General features: G+C 37.6%; 1 protein-coding gene across 1 annotated transcript in view; it reads left to right on the top strand.

Annotated features, from left to right (window-relative positions):
* The window catches only part of NTNG1 (netrin G1), a 288466-nt gene that overhangs the window by 184044 nt on the left and 83322 nt on the right, over nt 1–21100 (top strand). The window lies entirely within an intron of this gene.

Here is a 21100-nt window from a genome sequence, read left to right as displayed (position 1 = left end):
CAACCAGATTTCTAAGTGTGGTATGTTATCCGAATAACCAACTGATGGGAATTGAAGCATGAGGTAATTAGCTGGGAAAACTAAAGATGAGTGAAATACACAGCAAAATGGAAAAAACAGCAAAACAAAGCAATAATCATTCTAACAACGCCAAGATAGCTTTAAGTCAGAATATATGAACTTAAGAATATAAATGGTACATAAATCATGTAGATTTAATTAACAATTATAAAATTCAAACAAATAAGGCAGGCTCCATTAGGTTTACTGGCTTTCAGCATCCCTTAAGGCAACCCTGTCCTCACAAACTGGAGAAGAATTGAGACTCCCTGGTCTTTCCAAGAGTTGACTCGACCTATCTTTTGATAGTGTTGTTGTACTTGTGCACGAGAAGAAAGAAGAGGTCACTGATGTTAAGGTAAAGACCATAGCAGGCACACAGAATGGAGTGGTGGACATGACCTCGGTATAGTAGTAAAGGTTTCACAATCTTAACTGTGGGAAGTAGCAGGAACTGGTAGCCACCTACTCTCAATTTTATTCCAGCTTCATGTTCCTCCTGGAAGAGTCTAGAATCTTTAGCAATGACACCTCTTTAAAAACTTTAAGAGACTCTTAAATATGGAGAACAAACAGAGGGTTACTAGAGGGGTTGTGGGAGGAGGGATGGGCTAAATGGGTAAGGGGCATTAAGGAATCTGCTCCTGAAATCATTGTTGCACTATATGCTAACTAACTTGGATGTAAATTAAAAAAATAAAAAAATAAAAAAATAAATAAGTAAATAAATAGAAAATAAAAACTTTTAACTAAGGCCGGGGGCACCTGGGTGGCTCGTCGGTTGAGCATCCGACTTCGGCTCAGAAGTTGAGCATCCGACTTCGGCTCAAAGTTTGTGGGTTTGAGCCCCATATTGGGCTCACTGCTGTCAGCCTGTCAGCACGGAGCCCGCTTCAGATCCTCTGTCTCGCTCTCTCTGTCCCTCTCCCCCTTTACACTCTCCCACCTCCCCCCAAATAAATATTTTAAAATTAATTAATTAATTAATACAAATAAAAACTTTTAAGTAGGGTCTTGGTGACATATGATGAAGATATCTTTAGAACAAAGTAGTATTTCTGAGAGAAATATGTATCGGTACATTATTGAGCTTATGGGTTCTAGGGTGTAGAGGAATGTTTATGTATTAGCAGGGCACCACGAGTGGGCAATCTGGAACTGTTGCCTTAAATATGAATTTGCTATTTATAATAAAAGGTAGCTATCATACTCATAAATATCTTAGCAAAAGATAATCAGTTTCCAGTTCTTATTTTGGGGGACTATAATATATAAAAATAATTGATGTTGGTATTATTAACGATAGCATTCCACAACAAAGTAACAAGTATTCTGTTCATCTACAAGAATGAGTGCTACAGAATTAATAAACTGAGATTTGAATTTGAATCCTAGTGTGATCGGCACTGTTAGATAGTATCATCTAATTCAGTTTTCTTGCAGTTTGAGAAATTTTAATCCAAGCCAAAATCCTTAGAGTCCAACTTCTGCAAACACTGTCATCTTCCACATGTAAAGAAGGCAATCTTGTGCAGCTTTTGGTTAAGATATAACCATTGTTGGGACTTACTTCTGTTACTGCACATTCATTCTTGTTTCCTCTGATTAAAAAAGAGAGTATAAACACACTTTAAAGTGACGGCATTATTTTTTTACATTTATTTATTTATTTTTGAGAGACAGAGAGAGACAGAGCACAAGAGGGGGATGGGCAGAGGGAGAAGGAAACACAGAATCCGAAGCAGGTTCCAGGCTCCGAGCTGTCAGCACAGAGCCCGACGCGGGGCTTGAACTCACAAACTGTGAGATCATGACCTGAGCCGAAGTCAGATGCTCAACCGACTGAGCCACCCAGGCGCCCCATAAAGTGATAGGCATTTTTGATGCATTCTCTACTGAGGTCAGACATACTATCTCTTAAAAGTGGCATGTTTGAAATGTAGACTCCCACCAGACTTACCACTTTTCTTTTATCCCTGGTCCACTAGAATTCTCCAACTGCATTTTGGTGACTGGGAAATTGGCAGGAACCATCCTCCCTTCTCTGGGACTCCCCTCTTCTGCCTTTTCCTGTTCACCAAATGTAAGCTAGTGAGGAAGCAGCTGGGCAAGAGAGAAAGGTCCAATAGAGGTGAGCTCCTTCCATCAGGTCCTTCTCTGTCACCTCTAAACTCTGTCCAAATTCCTCAGGGCAAAACTGATGCTGGCGTGTACTGTGCTAGGCACCAGATGGCTGGGGTATTTTTAGTCTTAGGGGAGGGACTAAGGAAGCAAGGCCTGATGGCTCAGGCGTGTCTCCAGCTTTTAAGTTATATAAGGGAAATGGAGGCACTAAAGAGAGCTATTGAGCTGCCTCTGGTACACAGGCCTTTCAGCACAGAAGCTGATACATACATTTTATACTTGAAAACTTCGGTAGGGTTAACTTTTTCTTATAGAGCAAATCATCTACAAAATGATTAAATATTAATTGATGATGTCCAAAAGAAAGTTCTAAGGGTTCCTTTTCCAAGACCTCATCATTATAAACTTTCCAAAGTATAAGAAGCCCTTTGTTGCCCTGAACCTGCTCTTGGCCATCCATTAAATGGCCGCAATATTTAATGTGTCATTTCATGTCCATATCTTATCATTATAATGATGTTTATTGACTTATCACTCTACTACCACCCATGTCATAGTGTGGGAATTGACATTATTATTTGGGGAAAGTGGGCAAATATCCATAGAAGAGTAGACAGGCAATACAAGATTTTTCACCTGGAAGTATATGAAGCTATGAAACAAAAACAGGAGAGTCTTTGTTTGACTTGACTGTGAATTCCAATTCTCAATTCTTGTGCAACATGTGCACGTGGCCTTGATGGATTTTTTTAATGTTTATTTATTTCTGAGAGAGAGAGAGCGAGCACACAAGTGGGGGAAGAGCAGAAAGAGAGGGGGACAGAGGATCCTAAGTGGGCTCCGCATTGGCAGCCAAGAGCCCAGTATGGGGCTTGAACCCATGAACCATGGGATCATGACCTGAGCCAGAGTGAGACGCTTAACAGACTGAACCAGGCTCCCTGGCCTTTATGTTTTACACTAGTATTGTTTGCTGTAAAGGTGATGTTTTGATTGTTATTAGACTAATGTAGCATTTATGTTCCTTTTAGCATGTGATACACCTCATACCTGTTTTACTGGTGACAAAAACTATAATCCCATCATAAAAATTTTATTCTTCTTTGGCCACATACTTATTTTGCTTCCATTTACTCCCTCTCATTGTGTATTTATTAAGATAATGGAAGGAAAAGAGGAAACATGGCTGTTGGCAATCTCAGCGACTCTGTAGTACTTACATTGTTCAATAAACCTCATAATCTTCATGGACTAATTCTGACTTATGGATGTCCTACTTCAGTAAATCAGGGTGATTTTCTCTAGTGAATAATAGACGAGTACAGTGTGCCAGTACCTTAATTAAAGAGTGGCTCTCTTAGACTTGATCTCATTTTAATTTACAGGGTAATACTACAATAATATCACTAATGGAAGGTACATTAAAGGGCATCAAGTAGCATTAACTGTATTAAATTATGGTACTTGTGTTAATTAACTGCTGAAGCAAGATGGTTCTAATGGCCAAAAAGGTCATCTAATGCATAAATAAAATCTACCCAGATGAGGGGTGAGAGGAGAAATGAAGAGTAGATATTTGTTCTGAACATCTTTTTACACAGACAGGGAGTTCAAGTCACAGGCTGTTAAATAGAGATAATGTCCAAAATGTTTTCTTAGTTGCACAATTGGAAGTTTTGATTTTTAAATGTTTCGTTTTCTTCCAAGCTTTCGTAACTAAATTAATTGAAAAGTTGAACATCACATTTGTCAGATGTGTAGATTTTATAGAATATAAACTCAGCATAATTTATTGTTTCTTTGAGATGAACAGTTTCAAGGAAGTAATGTGATTCATTGTAATAATTGTTAAATCTGAAAGACAAATGAACATTTGATAATGTGCTCATTTATCTGTAAGATTTGCTACCAGCAATGTATCGGGGTACTGGTTTCAGACTTAAGATAATAGAAAATCATATTCTTTTTTTTCTTTAATTTTTGTAATGTTTTTATTCATTTTTGAGAGACAAAGAAAGAGTGTGAGTGGGGGAGGGGCAAAGAGAGAGGGAGATAGAATCTGAAGCAGGCTCCAGACTAAGCTGTCAGCACAGAGCCTGACATGGGGCTCAGACTGACAAACTGTGAGATCATGACCTGAGCCAAAGTTGGACACTTAAGTGACTGAGCCACTAGGTGCCCCTAGAAAATCATTTTTGACCTCAAAAACTTTAGGACAGAATTGTCAGAACTTTTCTCAGTGGCCTAGAAAACTCTAACCCACATCTCCATTACTCGCCTTGTTACACAATATTTCTAAAAATAATTATCAATGTATTTTTTCTCCCTGGTGCTTATTCATTCCTTACCCGTTGCAGCACCTACCCAAACACCTCACAAGTAGTTGGTTGTCTGTTACTATTTACAGAATTGATTTTGCCTTCTGTCCCCTTATTTTTTATCTCCAAGGAAGGAGCCAGGGGGTGCTAGCTCAGAAGTTCCATGTGCTACCTTTTTGGGTGTTTCCTTCACTTCATTGTTGTTCCAGCTCGTAACCACACCCTCCCTCCCTACACCCTCCCTACCTAATCCCAAGATCTGCAAAGGTAGAGGAACAGAACCACTCTAACTAGGTGTCTGGAGTGAGAAAGACACCCCCCTCCCCCCACTACACTCTCACCCTCAGGAGGAATCAGATCTATTTGCAAATGCTTACTCTTCGAATGTCACTGCCTTGGTATTTGCTGTACTTAGTATGAAGTGAGGTTGGAATTCACTTTCTTAAAGCTAGGCATTCAAATATTTAGTGCAGAAACATGTGATATTAGGTAAGCAAGAACACTAGGGAAGTTTAAAAGTATCAAAGCAGTAGGGCATCCCTTCAATTTTTCTCAAATAATTTGGAAAAATCATGTAATATGAAAGTGGTCTGCCAATTACCAAAGGTTTACCAGTTACCCTGCAAGTTCTCTTTTTCCTAGCCACAATTTGAATAAATGTACCACAATATTTACTTTTCACTTCTCCCGTGAGAGGCATCCTGCAAGGCGCTTTTGAAGCATTGGACCTGGCATTCGTTCATTCTTCTCAATTAGTCCTAATTATTGAGGTTGGGCTGTACTACTACTTAACAGATTCTGCTTTTATAACACCCTCCTTCTTTCTGTCACCAAAAAATACTCCTTCTCCACCCTGGGACAGACGCTGGGCTAGACAGTGAGTATAACAGAGATGTACTAGGCATCGTCAATGTTCTCAAGGAGCTGAAACCAGAGTGGGCAAAGAGGTGTAAACAAAAAATGATGATGGCTTGGTTTAAGTGCTTTTACCATGTGAAAGTGTAAAGTGCCCTGATGACAGGGAAGGGGATACTAATTTAATCTGGGAAGCCTAAGAAAATTTTGATGAGGATATGACATTTGCATGGTATCTTGAAATATGTGCTTCGGAATTTTAAGTAGCCAGGGCAGAATGTATATTCTAGGTCAAAAATTATGTTTAAGAACAACACAGCATGTTAAGAACCTCTGAATAGTTGGGAATTGGTGGGATGGACAAATCCTGGGAGATGCCCTTCCATCTTCTCTCTGTGGATCTTCTTTCTTTGGATCTCCAAGAACATTGAAGGAATCCTGTATCTTGGCCTCTGAGCCCTCCATGTCATAGGAAATCTAAAATTATGTGGATTCTCTTTATTTTGTTTGCTTGCTTGTTTTTTGTTTTTTAATATGAAATTTATTGTCAAATTGGTTTCCATACAACACCCAGTGCTCATCCCAACAGGTGCCCTCCTCAATACCCATCACCCACCCTCCCCTCCCTCCCACTCCCCATCAACCCTCAGTTTGTTCTCAGTTTTTAAGAGTCTTTTATGTTTTGGCTCCCTCCTTCCCTCTCTAACCTTTTTTTCTTTTTTTTTTTCTTCCCCTCCCCCATGGTCTTCTGTTAAGTTTCTCAGGATCCACATAAGAGTGAAAACATATGTCTTTCTCTGTATGACTTCTTTCACTTAGCATAACACTCTCCAGTTCCATCCACGTTGCTACAAAAGGCCATATTTCATTCTTTCTCATTGCCATGTAGTATTCCATTGTGTATATAAACCACAATTTCTTTATCCATTCATCAGTTGATGGACATCTAGGCTCTTTCTGTAATTTGGCTATTGTTGAAAGTGCTGCTATAAACATTGGGGTACAAGTGCCCCTATGCATCAGGACTCCTGTATCCCTTGAGTAAATTCCTAGCAGTGCTATTGCTGGGTCATAGGGTAGATCTATTTTTAATTTTTTGAGGCACATCCACACTGTTTTCCAGAATGGCTGCGCCAGTTTTCATTCCCACCAACAGTGCAAGAGGGTTCCCATTTCTCCACATCTTTGTTCATTTTAGCCACTCTGACTGGCGTGAGATGGTATCTGAGTGTGGTTTTGATCTTTATTTCCCTGAGGAGGAGCGACATTGAGCATCTTTTCATGTGCCTGTTAGCCATCTGGATGTCTTCTGTAGAGAAGTGTCTGTTCATGTTTTCTGCCCATTTCTTCACTGGATTATTTGGATTCTCATATATCAACTAAGCGCAGGTGAGGAACATTCTTTTTTTTTTTTTTTAATGTTTATTTTTGAGAGAGAGAGAGAGAGAGAGAGAGAGAGAACGAGTGGGGGAGGTGCAGAGAGAGAGGGAGACACAGAACCCAAAGCAGGCTCCAGGCTCTGAGCTGCAGCACAGAGCCCGATGCAGGCTCAAACTCACAGACTGCGAGATCATGACCTGAGCCGAAGTCAGACGCCCAACTGACTGAGCCACCCAGGCACCCCTGCAGGTGAGAAACATGCTAAGGCAATGGTTTTAGAGGATATTTCAGTGTAGCTGTGGTTAGCAGGGAACTGTGGGAGAGACAAGAAGAGCTGTTACATTGCTCAGTGGTGGAGAAGCTGGAACTCCAAGTCCTGATGCCCAAATGAGGAGTCCAGAAAAGCTCTCTAAGTTCCACAAAAGCCATCATCACATGAGGGTTTGAGATTTGCTTGCAAAGTCAATAGAACTTGATGGCCTCAATCAGATTTTGAGGAAGGAAGGGCTGAAGGAAAGACTTCAGTAGGAATCCAAGTAGAGAGTTTAGTCAAGGATTTAACAATACTGCTCTGGTGTTGCAGAAAGAGGTTTGAGTTAGAAATATAGGTTTGAAAATTATGCCTTACATGTAATGGTTGAAGTTTAAGGAATGGATGACAATGATATGATATGATATGATATGATATGATATGATATGGTGTTTTCCCTTGCAGTTATAAATGACTGTGGTCACTTACAGAACATTTACAGAACTCTGTGGAATACTGTCATTTAAGAGGTAATTTCTGAAGGAAATTTTGAAATAATCTGAGAACTAGGAGGAAATCAGAAAAGGGGGGAATGAATTAAGTAATTCTAATAGCCCCCATGAATATTTAAGTAACAAACCTTTACATTTGTGTGGCACTCAGTTACAAGGTTCTTGGCAGGTTCTTTCTTTCTTTTAATCCTCATAAGGAATTTGTGAGGCAGGGTACCTGGGCAGATCAGTTGGTTAAGCGCGTCTGACTTTGGCTCAGGTCACGATCTCTCAGCTCAGATCGTGACTTCATGTCTTAGGTCATGATCTCACAGCTCGTAAGTTCAAGCCTTGCATCAGGTTCTCTGCTGTCAGCACAGAATATGCTTCGGATCCTGTTCCCTTCTCTGTCTTCCCCTCCCCAGCTCATTATCTCTCTCTCTCTCTCTCTGTCTCTCAAAATAAATAAATAAACTTAAAAAAAAAAGAAACTAGGGGCGCCTGGGTGGCGCAGTCGGTTAAGCGTCCGACTTCAGCCAGGTCACGATCTCACGGTCCGTGAGTTCGAGCCCCGCGTCAGGCTCTGGGCTGATGGCTCGGAGCCTGGAGCCTGTTTCCAATTCTGTGTCTCCCTCTCTCTCTGTCCCTCCCCCGTTCATGCTCTGTCTCTCTCTGTCCCAAAAATAAATAAAAAACGTTGAAAAAAAAATAAAAAAAAAAAAAAGAAACTTAAGGAAGGTATTGTTTAACCCTATTTTACAGATGAGAAAACTGAGGATCAGAGAAGTTCCATGACTTTGTTTTTTTAAACATCCCATACGTAATAATAAAGTGACAAAGTCATGTTGCTAATTACAAACCTCATGCTCTCTGCATTGTGCTAATATAGTCACACTAGCCTGTAGTGAGCTCAATCCATATAGGAGACCCAGAATATTCCTAAAGGAGCCATCTTTAAATGGACACAATTTAAATTATGGCTCTGCCCTTCTTGGAATGTTCTGGGAGTCACCCTCTCCATGACTCTCAGCTGAAATATGGTGTATTTCACTGTATCAGATCACTGTGTTTATCTGAATCCTAACTTCTTAACTCATTTTTATATGTTTGATTGGGCTTATTTGACATATTGTGTTAGCTCTAGGTGCTTCACTGCTAAAATAAAATTCTCATGGTAGTGTCTCATTTTCTAAGGGGAGAAAAAAATAAAGAAATGCACTGAATTTTCTAAATGTTAATTTTTCCCCATATTTTCCCATAAATTTTAATACCCACAACCACTTCTGCTTAAGGTGCATCCTCAAACATGAAAACAAACCACAAATATTAATGGATAAGCTTGGAAATTACCAACTACACCAGCTTATTTTAAGAGTTTACCTTTCAATTGAGAATGATCTGCTTTTCCTTTTAACTTCCATGTATTAGACTACATTAGCTCTTCTGTAACTATAGTGAATAAGTGTACTACCTCTTTCATATGATAGCATTTCATAAATTTGCAGTCAATGATTCTATCCTTAAGTCTTTTATTCAAGTTAAATACATAAATAACATTTTACCATCCAAATTTTTAAAATTTAATTTCCTCTTCTTTCAAAGGGAGAATGAAGTTCAGTAAATAAGAGCACTCAAATGAAAAGCTTAGTAACCATAATTGAAAATAAAAAACAACACAAAGCATTAACTCCAGTGGAAATGCTTAGAATCAAGATTTATGGTATGAACCCATTTTAAGTGGACAACTGAGTGCCATTCTGATTTGGAACATATTTCTTAAATCCTTGAGTATCTCTTGAATTACAAGGAGAATATATGCTTAAGCAGCTCATTTTCCTCTGAGGTTTGCACCATTATAAAGAGAGAATGTTTCTAATAATTCCTCCAATTAAATTATGAACTTCATTAGTGTGCAGAAAAACAACCCAGTTTAAGAGCTTGTCTTCTTATCCTTAATTCCCCAGTGCCGTAGATTTTTTTAAACTAGTGGGTCATTAAAGGAAAGTTGTCTCCTTTTTAAGAAACAAAAGGATAGTTAGGCAAAATACCACATAATTAAAAAGTAAAATAATTTCCTCCCTCACTTAGTTTAGCATTTGTAGAAAAAGCTACATTCTGGCTGCATCTGCATGCCCGAACAATGGAAGACAGGGATGCACTCAGCTCTTATGTCCAACTTCTGGGGCTATGCTTTTCATTTTAGTTCCGTGGTAGGCATCTTTGGAAGGTCTTGGACTTTTTGTCCCTAGGATCACAGGTATTTCCTGACAAATTAGGAGGTCATGGCCACTGGTTGATATTTAGTGTAAGAGTTTGTGTGGAATTATGTAATCAATGGTTCAGTAGAGACACTATTTCCATTCATTCTCCAGATACAAGAATAAATGTATTAATGTCATGGATTTTTTTCATAGTAATGGGTTTTATCATAGTGATTTGATTATGTAAAATATGTTGATTTCATTGCAATATAGGTCTATATTTCAATTAAGTGACTTTTAGAATTAAATATTTTAGTTTAACCAGAACTGACTACACCACATATAAATCATTGCTATTTCTGCCTCCTTTTTATAGGTAAGAAAACTATCTAAATAAGGTCACTGAATCAGTGGCAAGCGGAAAAGGAAGAAATTTAAATACTTATGTTTGGGGAAATGAATTTTCTCCTGAAATTCAACTTGAAAATCATTGAGTGAATGGATAGACTAGGTTTTAAGTCTGTGATATAGGAGCTTCACAATTCTCATTGGTTCACAGATCCCAATCCAGAAATTGTTCAATTAGGATAGCTATTGTGTCAACTCTTGCTAACTTTGTGACTGGTACTAAGACAACTGATATTGTATTAAGAATGTACTGAGATGACAGAGGACAAAACATTAGGATCTCAAATCATTTTTGTCTTTCTTTACAAGGAAACATTCGCTAGGAGTCAAGAGAAATAGTTCTAGCTCTATTATGCTAATAACTATGTGAGCTCAGGGCAAGCCCCAGCAACTGTGAGCAAAGGCTCCTCATCTACAAAGTAAGAATGTTACACTACATTAGTTTCTGAGAATTACTCTTCAAATAAAGCCCATAATGGTCAAATATATTTTGGAAATGTTTGCAGTATTTCCTTCTAGGAGAATCACAATATGTATTAGCAGATTATCCTATAATAAGGAAAACATTTCCATTTTACTTACCCAGAGCCTCCCAAACTTAGCCAAAAAGCCTCTATTAATACCCCATATAACTAGCATCAGTAGAAATCATGTGGGTAGCAAAATTTCTTCACTTAAGTCTCTAATATTATTGGACTTTTTGTATGATATAAGGAAATAAATGAAAACATCATGTGTGTGTGTGTCTGTGTGTGTGTTTGAACTATTTGCAGTGCTGAGAACAGATTGATATTTCCCAGCAAAGTCTAATTTTAGCTATCATCTTTCCTATATTGTTGCTACCTTGAGTGAAAAAATGAGACTATCTTAAGGAAAGTATGGCCTTGATAGGGAGTGCCTTTCTTTTTTTAACTGTTGCTCTTATTTTTTGAACCTAGGGGAGTACTGTGTATCGTTCTTTAAGATAGGAAATTAAGTACAGTATTGGAATAGATAGGGATATTTGTTTTGTTTTTAAGTTTGAGAAATTGTGATGGAAGAGTCAGCAAAGATGTAAAAGATGAAATGCCAAGTGGTACAATCTGGTATGTTTCAGAGATAAATAGAGATGTTGGAAGATTTCTATTTCTCTCAAATGTAAACTTCTCAAACTCTAATTACAGCAATAAACTAAAATCATGTATTTAAAGGAAAATAAGATTAACTCATATTTAATATATTCTTTTTTATTTTTTTCATTTGCTTTGGAAGATATTCTTGAAACCACGGGCTGATTTTAGTTAAATGCATATTGCCTTTCTTTTGTCCCTTAAGAGTGCTAATGAATAACAAATGAGAGCCCAGTAAAAATAAAAATAGTGTACAGCTAAGGGATATCACCTTGTCTGGGAATTGTGTTGCTGCCCTGTCTGCTTTTACTCATTTGGTCTTAGCAGAACATCAGGGAAGTGAAGCTATTATAACATACTGGTGATATCCATGTGTAATTATAGGTTTTCCAGTGCTGCTGGGAACAGAGAACAGATAGGCAGAGGGTAGGCCAAGAGATGATGGGAGGAGAAGTCAACAATTTGTCAAACTGGGAGTAGATAGCATTATGAACTCCTGAACTGGAATTATATGGGCAGTGTGTATGCCAAATAGTCAGAATCATAGCACTATGAAATAATTTCTTTTAGAACTGAAAGAAACCATGAGATAATATAATCTAACTCCCTCATTTTCAAATGTGAAACAGAATGGTTAAGTCAATTAGCCAAGGATGATACTGTTGCATAATCAGGAATTAGAGCCAGATGGAACTTGTTGTATTTTATCCACTGACCTGTTTCCAGTAACTAGAACTGGGCCTGGCACATAGTAGGGATTCAATAAATACTTATTGACAGAATGAATGAATGTCTGTGGAATACCCTTTTGAACATCATGTAAAACAACAATTCTAAGCATCTATACCCTTTCACTTGACATCCTACACTTGATTTTAGCCAAAAGGCCAAGAAGCGATCACTTGACATCCTTTGACCACATTTGTGTATTCCTTAATAAGACCATAAGGGAACTGGAGCCAAGCCCAAATTTTTGGTAATGCCACTTTTCTAAAACACCAAAATTGCAAAGCTTCAACCAATTGTCAAAAGATAGAGAATAAAATTTATCTATTTCAGATATCAGAGTCATATATCTATTCGGGATAAATGAGAATCACTCTACCCAGACACACACGTTTCTTTTATTATCGTCTGATTCGTGCTTTAAGACCAAAAATTCTGACTCATAATTTCCTCCCTGGGTGAGAACAAGTCCATGAAAAGAAGTGGACCCTTTTGTCCACCCTTAAGAAATATTTAGTAAAATTACAATATCACTATGTGTCCCAAAGCTGTCTTCAAATGAGGTTTGTCTCTTGGGTTCCACAACTAAAGAGCTAAAAATTATATAAAAACCATCTTACAACTTGTAAATGAGGCCTTTAAATATTGATAGAGTCAGGGTTGGGTTTCAAGAAATTTGAGCTGAGGAGACATGGAGACAGGCAGTGACCTTTTATGAACATATGTCTTTACTAAAATAACTCAAGTTCATTATATGCTCTTAAGTAACAGAATGGGACTAAAACTATTAATAGTTATGATGGGGGGGAAGAAAATGAAAGAACATAGTGCATGGCTAGCTCAGAATCATGGAATTGTGGGTAATATTATTTATTTGTGCTTTTCTGTAGTTTTCACATTTCATTCATAGGACATATCATTGAATAAAATTAGTTTTAAAAATAAAGTTAAAATTTAGAAGTTACAGGATACAAAATCAACACACAAAAATTTGTTGTGCTTGTATACACTGATAATGAACAATCCAAAGCATAAGTTAAGAAAACAGTTCCATTTACAGCAGCATCAAAAAGAATAAAATACTTAGGAATAAACTTAACCAAAAAGGCTAAAAACTAAAAAACTAAAAACTAAAACACTAAAAGCTATAAAACATTGCTGAAAGAAATTGAAGGAGACAAAGAAATGATTAAGAAATCTCATGTTCATGAGTTGAAAGATGTTAAGATGTCAGTATTATCCAAAGAGATCTATAGAATCAGTGCAATCTCTTATCAAAATCCTAATGACAGTTATTGCGAAAGTAGAAAAACTCATTATAAAATTCATAGGGAATCTCAAGTAACTCTGAATGGCCAGAACAATCTTGAAAAAGAAGCACAAAGTTGGAAGTTTTATCCTTTTTTATTTCAAAACTTACTACAAAGCTATAGTAATCAAAACAGTGCATATCAGCATACAGATAGACTTATAGAGCAATTGAGTATAATAGAGTCCAGAAATAAACCCTTGCATATATAACTAAATGATTTGTGAGAAGGGTGCCAATCCCACTCAAAGGCCAAAGACAGCCTTTGGAACAAATGGTATTGGGAAAACTGGATATCCACGTGCAAAAAAAAGGAATTTAGATCCTTATCTTAAACCATATCAGAATGGATCAGAGACCTAAATATAAGAGCTATACCTATGAAACTTTTAGGAAAAAACATAAGGGGACAACTTCATTACATTGGATTTGGCAATGATTCCTGGAATGTGATACCAAAAACACAAGCAACAAAAGAAAAAATCAAATTTAAAACCTTTCACATATTGAAGGACACTATCAAAAGTGGAAGGCAACCCCCACAATGGGAGAAAATACTTGCAAATCATATATCTGGTAAGGAATTGTTATCCAGAAAATATAACAAACTTACAATCCAACAACAAATGTGAATGTCATACAACAATAAGAATATACTTAATGTCACAAAAGTGTACACTTAAAAATAGTTAAAATAGTAAATTCTATGTTATGTGTATTTTACCACGTAAAAAGTAAATAAAATTAAGTAACAGCAAAAACATAAAACCTATTGACTCAAGTAAAGCACAGAAATTCTAACATATTTAACATTCTTAGCCCTTTGCTATTTTTAATATTATTCTTGGCTTTGAGATGAAGAAAGATTTTGAGCAGGGTTTTGAGTTTGTAAGGGGCTTCATGAGGAAGGGAATACATGCTAGTTGGAGGAAACCATATTTTGTCAAACAGATAGTTAATGGGCAGAGGGGATTCTCTGTGTACAGGAGAGATGGAGAGCAATTACAAAAGTGGGCTTAAAGGGCAGGCACAGTAATAGTAGTAGAGGATATTCAATATCAGACTGAGTTTTGATTTCATTGCTTGAAGTAAGCAATGAGGAAAAACTGTAGGTCTGTGTATAATGTATATTGGGGAAGATGAAAATATTTTAAAAAACACTAAGAAGATTATACTACTGTCTGTGTGTACAATGGCTTGAAAGAAGAACCTTATTGACTGTTGCAATAACCATCATGAAAGATGATGACTGTGACAGTAGAAAGGAAGCCTCAGCCGGCATGGCGGAGGCACAGGGAAATGGGCAGAACCATTGAGTTGGGGCTGTGCACTCCTCTGGCCACCTACACAGCTCCCACAGGCAGCATCCAGGCCAGAGTACCCTGGGCTGCCTGCACCCTAAGTTATACCCCATTCAGGTCAAACCTTAGTCAGTCACTTCCAGGAGGCTGAGAGGTGGAGACTCATGCTCATATACATGAAGTAGTCTTCTCAAGGTCATATAGCTGGGTTACTTCAAAAAACAAATCAAAGCACACTTGGTGGTAGGTCCAAACCACCACTATGAGTAGGGAGATAAAGCAACCAGAGTCACAACAACAGAGAACAAGCAACACATTCCAAAAACACCTCCTGGAGGGCCAGGCCCCAGACAGTGTATGACCCCATTTTAATATAATAGTGCTTGCAGGTGCAGGACACATAATGAGCTATTAAAACACGTAAGGGACACGTTTCAGATTCTGTGTCTCCCTCTCTCTCTGACCCTCCCCCATTCATGCTCTATCTCTCTCTGTCTCAAAAATAAATAAACGTTAAAAAAAAAAATTTAAAAAACACGTAAGGGACAGAAAACTGGCCAAAATGATGAAACGAAAGAATTCTCCTCAGAAGAAATTCCAGGAAGAAATGACAGCTAGAGAATTGCTCAAAACAGATATAAACAACATATTTGAGCAAAAATTTAGAATAATAGTCATAAGATTAATAGCTGGGCTTGAAAAAAGCATAGAAGACAGCAGAGAATCTATTGCTGCTGAGATCAAGGAACTAAGAAATACTCATGATGAATTAAGAAATGCTATAAATGAGGTGCAAAATAAACTAGATGCATGACATCAAGGGTGGGGGGAGCAAAGGAGAGAATAAGTGAAATAGAAGATAAAATTATGGGGGCGCCTGGGTGGCTAAGTCATTTAGGCTTCCAACTTCAGCTCAGGTCATGATATCATAGTTTGCGGGTTTGAGCCCCGCATCGGGCTCAGTGCTGAAGGCTTGGGGCCTGGAGCCTGCTTCTGATTCTGTGTTTCCGTCTCCCTCTGCCCCTCCCCAACTTGTGCCTTGTCTCTGTCTCTGTCTCTCTGTCTCTCAAAAATAAATAAACATTAAAAAAAATAGAAGATAAAATTATGGAAAACAATGAAACCAAGAAAAAGAGAGATAAGAAAATACTAGACCACAAGGGGAGAATTAGAGATGTAAGTGATTCAATGAAACATAACATCTGTATCATAGGAGTTCCAGAAGAAGAGAGCAAGAAAGGGACAGAAGGTTTACTTGAATAAATTATAGCTGAGAACTTCCCTAATTTAGGGAAGAAGGCAGACATCCAAATCCAGGAGGCACTGAAAACTCCCTTCAAATTTAACAGAATAGGTCTTCTCCATGGCATATCGTAGTGAAACTGGCAAAATACAAAGATAAAGAGAGATTTCTGAAAGCAGCTAGGGAGAAATGGGCCTTAACCTATAAGGGTAGACACATAATGGTAGTAGCAGACCTGTCCATTGAAACTTGGCAGGCCAGAAGGGAGTGGCAGGAAATATTCAATGTGCTGAATAGGAAACATATGTAGCCAAGAATCCTTTACTTAGCAAAGCTGTCATTCAGAATAGAAGGAGAGATGAAAAATAGGTTTTAATAATACCCAAGTCTGTCCCTAATATTTGCAAGGTGGGGAAAGAATACAAATGAAATACTATATGCCTAAATAATAATGTTATACATTGAATTACACCTCTGACTGGCCCATTTTCCCACCGTGGACCCCATAGCCCACTCTCCAATGTGTAATTAAAGGAGCCACCATCTAAACCCAGACAGTTCTGCTGTGTGAAAGATTGATGGCAACAAGGTACTGCTGGAGGAAAGTAGACACTGTATCTGGGTCCAAGACTCATAAGTGGTGACTGATCTGCCTGAACTTGGGATGGAAACCTACCCAGGCAAGCAAACCAATGCAAGAAGGTTCTTCTCTCCATTCTCACTTCTCCATTCCAAGATTTCCAGGTAGTTCTAAGAACCTCCCAAAATTACACCAAGTGCTCTCCTTGTGGTAATGGCATTTCCTATCATGCTAACTCTCCTGCCAATAATAACTACAAACTATGGACTAAAAATAAAAACAATTATTTGAAGACTTTAGAGAGAGATAAGAAGCAGGCAGATACTGGAGGGGAGTCAAAGGCATTGAGGGACTTTCACCTCTTTTCAGTTTTTCCCCTAAGGGCAGGCCTCAGTCTGTGCCATGCATGATAGGGAACGGGGTTTAGTTAAAACCAGGATGGAAAATCCTCTTCTTTTATTGGCTTGAAATACCAGAGGACAGGTTGAGGCCACCACAACAACTAAAATGTCAAGACAGAAATATGAAAAGGAGAGAGACAGAGATGGAGAAACCTCAAATACTGTATATATAAACTCTGCCTAAATCTCTGGTGAACTCCTGAATCCCTAATGCATGGGACAGCCTCCAAGCAGCGTGGCTAAAGCTAAAAGAACTGAACTGAGATTTTGACTCATATCACATAGGAAACAGTTTACAGTGTGCAGTTTGAATTTAGTCACAGTCCCTGCCCCCTAAAACAAATAAGTAAAATCAATACTCTTCAGAAGAACATAACAGAATCTAGAGTTTCTACAAAGTATCATTCATAATATCCAGATACAATTTAAAAATTACACAATATATGAAGACAGAAAAAGATATCCCACATTCTAAAGAATAGACAACTGAGACCAAACTCTACATGACAAAAGTATAAGAATTAGCACACAAGGATTTTAAAGCGGTTATTATAACAATACCAAAGGATGTAGGAGAATGTGATGTTAATAAATAATTATATGAAATACCTACAGGGAAACAGAGAATATAAAAAGTAACCAAACAGAAGTTCTAGTACTGAAAAAGCATATTTTTCTATAAAATTTTACCACATATACTTAAGAGTAGATTGGAGCTGATAGAAGAAAGCATCAGTGACCTTAACAATACATCTGTAGAATTATCCAAATCAGAAAACAGTGAGAAAGAAGGTAGAAAAAAGAATGAATCCAGTTTCAGGGACTTTTAGGACAATATCTAAAGGTCCAATAGATATGTAATAGGAGTCCCAGAAAGATAAAAGAGAGAAAATGGGGCAGCAAAAGTATTTGAGGAAGTAATGTCCAAAATTTTCCCAGTGGCATAAAGTTACAGTGAACCCCAAACAAGAGGACTATCAAGAAAGCAGCCTCTAGGCATATCATATGCAAACCACTGAAATCAAATGATAAGGAGAAAATCTTGAAAGCAGAAAGAGGTGAAAAGACACATTACATATGAGCAAGCAACAATTCAAATGACCACTGAAAATCTCATCAGAAGCAAGCAAGACCAGAAGACAGGGGAAGAACATTTTTACAGGGCTAAAAGAAAAAAGAAAAAGAAAAAAACCCTCTCACCCCAGAATTCTCTGTCCAGTGAAAATATCTCTTACAAATGAGGGCTTATTAAAAGAATAATAAAGATAAAAGAAGACCAAGAGAATTCATCGCCAGCAGGCCTGTACTAGAAGAAATGCTGAAAGAAGCTTCTCAGGCCAAAAGGAAGTGATACCAGATAAATCTTAGAACATTGGGAAGCAATGAAGAACACTGGAAATTGAAAATATATGAATATTTTTCCACTTTATTTCTTTAAAATATATGGTTGTGTAAAAAATGTATAGCATTTTAATATGAGGTTTATAACATGTGGATATAAAACATAAGGTAACTACAGCATAAAGCATGGGAAGAGGGGATAAATGGATCTATATGTTTGCAAGTTCTTACATTTGACATGAAGTGGTACAGTGTTAGCTCCAAGTAGGTAATGAAAAACTAAGGGTATACATTATAATCTCTAGAAGAATTATCAGTAACAATAACTCAGTGATTCAATAATTAAATAATAGGATTCAATAATTTTAATATCTTAAAAACCAATGGACAAATTGAAATGTAAATCTTATGGAATATGTAATCAAGACAAAACTATACCACCCAAGGTCAGGAAAGGGAAGAAGCACAGTTATCTGGGGAGCCTATCTGCCTAGACATCTACTTTGGGTAATTTGGGGTGCGCAGTATTTTTTAAAAGTAAAAACAAAAATACAAGCAGAGGCTTGGATTTTTCTTCCCGCCTTCCACTCCCCCTACACCCAACATAGCTACTGAAGCTCTCTCAGCCCTAAATCTTCTGGTGAGATGTTGATGAGGTTCAGGTAAAATCTCAAGTCCCCCTCCATGATTCCTAACTGCTTGATCTGTTACCAAACTTTCAAAAAATTTTAAGAAAACAACATTTTTTAAAAATGTTTCTATACTGTGATATAGGGGACCTTCTAAAGTCAGAGTGCAGGGCAGTAACCCTTTCTGCGGGGACCTGAGGACATCAATGGTGAAGTGTAGAAAGAGACAGAGGTATCTACAATGTATGACCAAATTTTTCATCCCAGGGAGCTAGAAGGGTCATGGGGCCATTATTAATATTTTAGAAATTGAAATGGACACCTATTTAAGACTACAGTGAGCTCATATTTTAACTTAACTCAAAAGTGGTAATGGCCTGGGGTGCCTGGGTGGTCCATTCGAGTGTCCAATTTTGGCTCATGACACGATTCATGAATTGGAGCCCCACATCGGGTTCTCTGCTCTCCGCATAGAGCCCACTTTGGATCCTCTGTCTCCCTCTCTGTCTGCCCCTCCCCCCCAAAATAAATAAAAACATTTTTTTTTTAAACGTGGTAATGGGGCACCTGAGTGGCTTGGTCGGTTGGGTGTCTGACTTCAGCTCAGGTCATGATCTCATGGTTCGTGGGTTCAAGCCCCGCGTCGGGCTCTGTGCTGACAGCTCAGAGCCTGGGGCCTGCTTTGGATTCTGTGTCTCATTCTCTCTCTGCCCCTCCCCCACTTGTTCTCTGTCTCTCTCTGTCTCTCAAAAATAAATAAAAATGTAAAAAAAAAAATTTTTAACGTGGTAATGACCTATAGGAAATTGGAATCATGAGACTGTAAGAACATGAAATAGATATGATATGATATGATAAGTATTTGTTAGTTGCTACATGAGCAAATTGGCTTATTGATGACCTACAAATAAAATAGATTGCTATTTTACATTTTAAAATTCCATCAACGGAAAAATATTTTTTAGAAGCAAGCAGATAGCAATAATTAATATCTTTGTTGATTGCAACCCAGTAATTCTGAATGACACCAGAATACCTAGAAAGTATTCTTTTCCTGTGTATAACCTTGAATGCATTCAGACCATTAATAACTGGTATTTAGGGCAATGGTTGGACTCTTCAATGAGTTTTCCAGCTCAGCTAGAAAGTATACCAATAAGCATACCATAAGCATAAAAAATAGGATTTTAGATGGAAAGTATATTACAAAAATATTTTGAATGGAATGTTTTATTTCCTTTGGGAAAATTTTTGTAAAGAAAAAAAATTAGGGGTGCCTGGGTGGCTCACTTGGTTAAGTGTCCCACTTTTGATTTTGGCTCAGGTCATGATCTCATGGGTAATGAGATCAAGCCCCATGTTGGGCTCCACACTCAGCATGAAGCCTGCTTGAGATTCTGTCCCCCTCTCTCTGCCTCTTTTTTTCTCTCTCTCTCTTTCAAAATAAATAAATAAATAAACATTTTAAAAAGAAGAAAAAAAAATGTGGTGTTTCTCAGGAAAGCTGTAACTTGCAAGTCTTTAATAGCATGTTGCATCTTTCTGCACTCCTACCCAAGATGAGCAGATCAGTTGGGAAATCTCATCCACTTCAGAAGCACTTTTTATAGGCCAGCTTCATGGCTGATTACAGATCAGAGAGAATAAAGGGTAGAGCATATGGCCGTCTTGGTTGAGAGGAATGTCCCCAACTCACCAGAGCCATTCAAATGCTCTTTGTTTCTCACAGCTCTGCCCACTTCTCTAGTCATTATGAGATTGGGAGTCAGAAGAACATAGTCTATAAGGTGGGGCCTTTGCTGTGTTCCAGAGTCACCCATTTAGAGGAAGAGATAAAGCATGTTGAAAAGTATGTAGTGTTGATATTAAATGAGAGCATAACAACCACTTATTTAACCTTAGCACTACATAGAATGTAAAATGTGCAAAATCCCATAAAGCATAACAAAAACTTCAAATAGCCACGGGAATGTCAGAAATATATGGTAATTTGAAAAGGAAAGGAGTCCTTTTTGGAAACAGCATAACCATTTGATTAAACATGCTAATGCAATGGAGACATTTTGCAGTTTTAATAATAATTTGCTTATATCTTAAAAGTGAATAGAAAAACTAGTTATATTTAGTTAAGTACAAGTGATATTACAAGTCTTTTTGAGAACATGACAATATGTAAGAAAAAAAGGGTAAAAGATCATTTAATTGAGGATTGAATCACAAAAACTCTAGTTCCAGCACTGTAACTGGAGAAATAATGATACCTATATTACCTCCCTTTCAAGAATTGAAAAAAATACAAAAGAAGAAGAAGAAGAAGAAGAAGAAGAAGAAGAAGAAGAAGACACAAAATGCAATACAAATAAATGCAAGCATT

Source organism: Panthera uncia, assembly GCF_023721935.1.
Source record: "Panthera uncia isolate 11264 chromosome C1 unlocalized genomic scaffold, Puncia_PCG_1.0 HiC_scaffold_4, whole genome shotgun sequence".
NCBI lineage: Eukaryota > Metazoa > Chordata > Mammalia > Carnivora > Felidae > Panthera > Panthera uncia.
Note: the sequence above shows the minus strand (reverse complement) of the source record. Positions and strands in the feature narration are given on the sequence as shown.